The sequence below is a fragment of the Balaenoptera borealis genome (assembly GCF_965194805.1).
Source record: "Balaenoptera borealis genome assembly, chromosome: 4".
NCBI classification, from domain to species: Eukaryota; Metazoa; Chordata; class Mammalia; order Artiodactyla; family Balaenopteridae; genus Balaenoptera; species Balaenoptera borealis.
The window spans coordinates 8,384,657-8,390,656 of record NC_138861.1 but is presented as its reverse complement, the minus strand read 5'-3'; the positions used below and the strand labels follow the sequence as shown (position 1 = coordinate 8,390,656).

At 47.6% G+C, this 6,000-nt stretch overlaps 1 protein-coding gene across 1 annotated transcript in view; it reads left to right on the top strand.

The window, feature by feature from the left end:
• Nucleotides 1-2,596: 2,596 nt before the first annotated feature.
• MARCHF1 (membrane associated ring-CH-type finger 1) overlaps nucleotides 2,597-6,000 on the top strand; it is an 884,469-nt gene continuing 881,065 nt past the window's right edge. Inside the window, exon 1 of the mRNA XM_082391765.1 lies at nucleotides 2,597-2,773. The gene's annotated coding sequence lies outside the window, so the exon portion shown is untranslated. The remainder of the gene's footprint in view (nucleotides 2,774-6,000) is intronic.

The window sequence follows — 6,000 nt, the reverse complement described above, 5'->3', positions numbered from 1 at the left end:
ATGAAATTCTAATGTAAGGTTTATATGACTTCAGATGTAATTTTTTTCTAAGAATTGTGACACTTTTTTCAATGTAACAATTGGATGTTTTATCTTATTTATAGCCATCCATTTGGATAAAAATATCTTAAAATATTCAAACAGCATGACTTAAAAAATTATAAATAAAGAAAAAAGCATGTTTAGAAGTGGGAAATGTCAGTGACAGAGGCAAGGATCTTGGTAGGTTAACACACAGAGAAAAAGTTCTCGTAGAGATGTAGTCAATTCACTTTGCTAAGATCAAGGGCCACAGCGAAGGCCACAGCACAGTAATTTTAATTCTCAAAGAAGGCCAGAATTATATAACTGGAGACTCTTCCATAGGACCAAATAAATGAACACATATGAATGCATTTCATTTTTCTTAAAGTAAGAGATAGAGGTTTTGCTTTAACCCTTTAGAGCAGTGATTAAAAAAAGTAAAAGTTGAGGGACACATTTTCTGATCTTTTTGGTTATTTGTCTCAGTTTCCCAGATCTGCTAAGTCCCTGTGACCTTCTTCTTGTCTCCACACTTGGGTCTTAGCCCAGAGAACGCTGAAGAACGTCAAGATAAACCGAGGCAATGAAGATAGATGGGGATCAGAGAAGCAATCTAGGAAGGAAGGTTTACAACTTGACCTTCTGATATACTTAGAACAGCATCATTAGCAGTTCTAATTAGCTTCTTTCAAGCAATTAGATCGTTTTTCTATTCTCCAAGATGGTCATTGCTTACTTTACCAAATGCTTACCTCTTTTAGTTTTTTCCATCTAGTTTATTTCCTAGTTGCCCTAAATTTTAAAAATCTTCATTATTTTGTTATTTAAAAATACTTGTTTCTAAAAGTTGTTCGTGCATTTTATATGTCCTTTTGTACTTTGATTTGAAGGAAAGAATGTCATTATCCTTAAAAGTTTATTTTAATCTAAAAAAAGTAAGAATTGTTAACGAGGATGTTAAAATACCTATTTCTAATATATATATATATATATAAATGATACCCCAAATATTTTAACTTGAATATAAATAAATGCAAGTTAACACTTATAGATTTCCTACATTATTTGCAAACTATGTACTTCATGGCCTTTTGGATATATTTTTTTAAAAATAATTTCTGATCTTGCTTTCTCACAGTGTATTAACTTTACTTAAGGAAAGTCCCAGTGAATTTCACAATTTCATAATTCATAACACCTGTTGAATACAGCCCATAGCCTTCAGGTTGTTATTCTATTGAGTACTCCTCCTTGTATTTACAAAGATTAAGGAGTTCCTCATTGTACCTATATTTACAATAAACGCTGTTCCTAGTCTCTCCTTCTAAAGGATGATGGTGGATGACCCCACTGGCAGAGTCCCATGTTCCTACCTAGGCTCTCTCAGGACAGCCTGCCTCTTGTGTCTTATCCTCTTGGTAAGCATTCATTTCATTACTGGCTGTTGGTGGTCTCCTGTGCAACCTTAGTTTCTTCTAGGGGTGAGAGTGGTGGATAATCTTGAGGATCTCGATAGACTCCCTGAAGCGCTGATTAGTAAGAGAACAAACTCTCACTTGTCAGACTCTGTTCTCTGAACAGCCAGAGTTTTTAACATGAAGCTGCCCTAGACTGATGTAGGGCTGGGTCTCAGATCTGGCTGGCGCGCGCGTGTGTGTGTGTGTGTGTGTGTGTGTGTGTCCCTTAATACAGGGAAATCTTCAAAAGTACCGTTTGCTTACTCCTCTAATAAAACATGTATTGATTTTATAAAGAATATTAAGTAAAAAGAACTGATATTACATCTTTTACGGCTCTTAACGCACCTCTTGTGATTTACATGGTTTTATCAGCTAGGGCAGTCCCTGGGTGAGGCCACGAGGAAGTCACCTCTAGAGTGCCCAACACTGTTTGGTGGGGAGGAAAGGAGAAACAACCTAAGACCGCGGGTGAATCTCTGCCATTAGCTCCTCTTTGGGGAGCCGAGGTTTTTCCGTGTTAGTTTCCTGGGTCATCGCGCCCCCCTAGTTTCCCGATGCTTTGTTTCAGATTCTTTCACCCATAAACAGTACACGCCTTTCTTCATCCTTTCAGCGGCTCGTCGCTGAGGCTGCCGCCGGCCAGACATCCTACACGCTCTCGCTGAGGTTGGGGCTCCGCTGTCCCGGGGCTTCTGGTCATTTACCGGGCTGCAACCTAGGTGTCCGTCCGCGTGCTGGGGCGCATGAGCTGCTGAGAAGCCGAAAAACTTTCTGCTCACCCCACGCCTCTGCCGTCAGTCCCAGCGCCGAGATAGGAATCTTCGCAGCGGCGCCCGCACTTCTCCTCCTGGGCTCCGCCCACCCTCACCCCGCCCGCACTCATCCTCGGAGGCACCGCGCGGCGGACCCCGCCCCGTACTGCCCTTGACCCCGGCGACCCTGTCCGGGAGGGCCCCGCTGCGCCTCGGGCCCCGTGCCGCCTCCGCCCGCGCTGCGTGCCCGCGTGCGCGCCGGCTTAGCCAGGCTTTGCGCACGGCAGATTTCCGCCGGATGACATCATGGGAGCGAGTGAGTGCCGGCTCCGCCGGGGGGACGGAGAAGGGGCGGGGGGAGAGGAGGGCAGAGGCTGGGAAGCGGAGCCGCAGCCGGGTGCCTGCCGCCGGCCGGCCGTCCGCCAGCCGGAGAGGAGCGCTCCGCCCGCGGCTGACAAAGGATGGGAGGATGCCTGCGCCGCGGGAGGCGGGCTGCGCGCAGCCGGGCGGCCGCCTGAGCGGCTTCTCCCTCCGCCGGTGAGTGACCGCGAGGATCCTCCAGGCAGCGCCGGTGCGAGCTCGCAGCCCCTCAGCCCGCCGTCCCGGAAGCCTGGGTCTCCGACCCGAGCGGGGCTCGGCGCGGCGCCCGCCCGGGAGCGCAGGCAGCAGGTGCCCGTGCCCGGTGGGTCCGCGCGGGAGCGGGAGCTCCGGGTCGGCGTCCGCGGGGCCGCTCGGACCCGCCTCCTCGGCGGCCGCCTGGGCGGTCGCCCCCGCCCGTCCGCCGGCGCTCGCCCCGTGCGCCGGCCCTTTCTGGCGGGCCCCCCGGTGCGCGGCAGCGGCTGACACCGGCTTCGTGCCGGTGCCCGACCGCGCCCCTCGGGCAGCGCGGAGTCGATGCCAGTCCCTCGTGAGGCTCGAGTGCGGGCGTGAGGGGCTCGGACGCCGGTTCCCGGGGAGGGCGCGCGCCGCGGGCCGCCGAGCGCAGCCTTTGTGTCGGGTGAGCGCCGGGGCGCTCAGCCCTGCGCGGGCCCTCGGCCGCTGTCGAGGGGGGCTCGCGTCCCGGCCCCGCCCGCCTGGCGGGGATGCCGTCGTGTTCTTGCCGCCGGCGGGACTGAGACCCCAGCAGGGTCTTGCGCCCGAGGGTGAGTGTCGCAGGTGCAGTGTTGTCCAGGTGCAGAGCGAGCTTCTTAAGCTCCAGGAAGTGAAGTGAGCGGTCGAGGCAGAAAGACGCCCGAGTTCTGTCCCCAGGTGATGTGAGTGAAAGGGCAAACTTAGCGGGACTCCCTCGCGCTTTGTTTTCTCGTTTCCGAAGCGCTCTTCCTGAGGATTGTTTGTGGCAGGTGGATGCAGTTAGAGGCACGTCCAGTATGTAGTTAGGGAGATGCACGTCTTCCTGGCAATCCCTTTTGTTATTCAGTAGTGCCGGAAGAGGTCCGCTTGCTAAATATTTTTGGGGTCGGAATCTGTTCTGTCACAGAGCTTTGTGGGCTGACCGAGGAAAGAGTGGGAACCTGCTCGCGTCCCTTCGTTCAGAGTTGGGCTGCCTCTGAGAGCTGCAAGCCACGGCGCCCACACCCACGCCGCCTCGCTGCCCGGGGGTTCCACCAACCTTTTACCCGTGAATTTCTTCTGTTTGGGGGAGAGTCCAATTTTCAGATCGTACAGAAGTAGCGAAACCTATTGGAATATTTGACTTTAATGTCAGTTTATTTCCAAAAGAAACACTTGGTGGAAAAGGTGAAAGAAAGTGAAAGTTTGCCACTTTGGGGTTCAGTTACTTTGTTTTGGAGTTTCATCTACTGTCATTGCCGTGTAAGATATTTAAAATTTTAAGAGCTATTTCATATTCATGAATTTAGTGTATAATAAATTATCTCGGAGTACTAACGAGATTCTTGGTATACGGATTCGCTATTGCAGCATCTAACATAGTAGGAGGGTATAAGGAAGTAATCACAGTCATAATTCGGAGGGTCATTTTATTGCCTTTTTATTAAAAAAGATTTGCTGGTTTTCCTTTAGAATGTTTCTTTTCCTTTAAAGACAGGCATTCCTAAGTAAGCTTTTCCAGAACAGAAGCATCAAAGTGAGTTTTTTTGATCAGTGCAAGCTCTTGTGATAAACTTGAGGTCTTTTCAGAACAGACTTGATAGAAAATTGTTGGAGTAAGAAATGGGGTGGAAGTGAAAAAGGAACTAGGTGAGATCATAGAGGGAGGTTTTCCTAAATATAAGCCGTGGAACGAAGATGGGTCTCAGAGGATGTCACATCAGTTTTGCTCATTGTGGCTTTTACATGCTTCTTTCTCTTTCTGGGGAGGACATAATTAAATATTTGATTGTGTTATGTTCTGTTGACGGACCCGTGATATAACCAGAGAGAGCCTATCTTTATCCAGAACTTCTGGGTTTGGAAGCAACGTTTTCTCCCGTGATTCAGAAATAATTTTTACTTTATTATTTGTTTCCTGACTTCGTATCAGAAAGGGCTCCACCAGTTTCTTCAAAAGTTTTCTCTCTTTCTAACTTTGTTGTGCTCGTCTCTTTGTAGTAAAGCTTAAGGAGCTTCACGTGAAGGTTCTTAGAGAGCCTGTTGCTTATATTGGCTGTTCTCCTTAAATATAGTAATACCAGAATCTCTCTGAAACTAGCCCAGTGAATGTACGGTCTGCTGATGTGCTCATGTGATGATGTGCACCGGACATAATAATGTACATTTATGTAAAACATATAATCCTGATCTGACAGTCAGCCAGCAGAGATAAGCAGGTGTATGGTATTTGGCTCATGGTTTTTGGCAAATGATATTTCCTTTAACGATAAGATATTTTACTCCCTTTACATGGTGAATGAAAATGTACATTAAGGCAACAGGTTATACTGTATGTCTGAAATCTTTTATTTCAAAAATATTTATCCAAGCAGGTGAAAATGCTCTGATGCTTCACTACACACACCCTAGAATATGTGAGGAAAGTCCTCAGATAGTGCAAGCATCTTAGAAATCTGTATTGTTTAATATATTTGATAGGCAGTACAAAATTATTTTTCAAAATGTATGAAGTAATATTCTCATAGTGTGCTTTAATATATTTCACAAATATTTTGGCTATTTTGTTACACAAGGACTCTGAATTGGGAAAAATGAGAGGAAGAAGAGGAAGTTGTAAGACAAAAACAAAGCTATAGTATTTTTTTTTTTTTTTTAAAGATTTCTATTTAATTATTTATTTTTTGGCTGTGTTGGGTCTTCGTTGCTGCGCGCGGGCTTTCTCTAGTTGCGGCGAGCGGGGGCTACTCTTCATTGGAGTGCGCGGGCTTCTTATTGTGGTGGCTTCTCTTGTTGTGGAGCACGGGCTCTAGGCGCGCGGGCTCAGTAGTTGTGGCTCACGGGCTCTAGAGCGCAGGCTCAGTAGTTGTGGCGCACGGGCTTACTTGCTCCACGACATGTGGGATCTTCCTGGACCAGGGCTCGGACCCGTGTCCCCTGCATTGGCAGGCAGATGCTTAACCACTGCGCCACCAGGGAAGCCCCAAAGCTATAGTATGTTGCCCAGAGTAGGTATCAGTGATGTTTCAAGGTCATGGAAAAAGAGCACTATGTCAGAAGACTGGAAGATTTCCAAGAAAAGATGATGTATGAGGATTAAGTCTATACTATTTGGTGGCCTCTTGGTTTGTTGTTTCAATTGTCTGATTTGAACAGGTAATGTAGGATTTCTGTGATACAGTAAAAGTCTCTTCACCTTCCTTGAGGCTAAATTA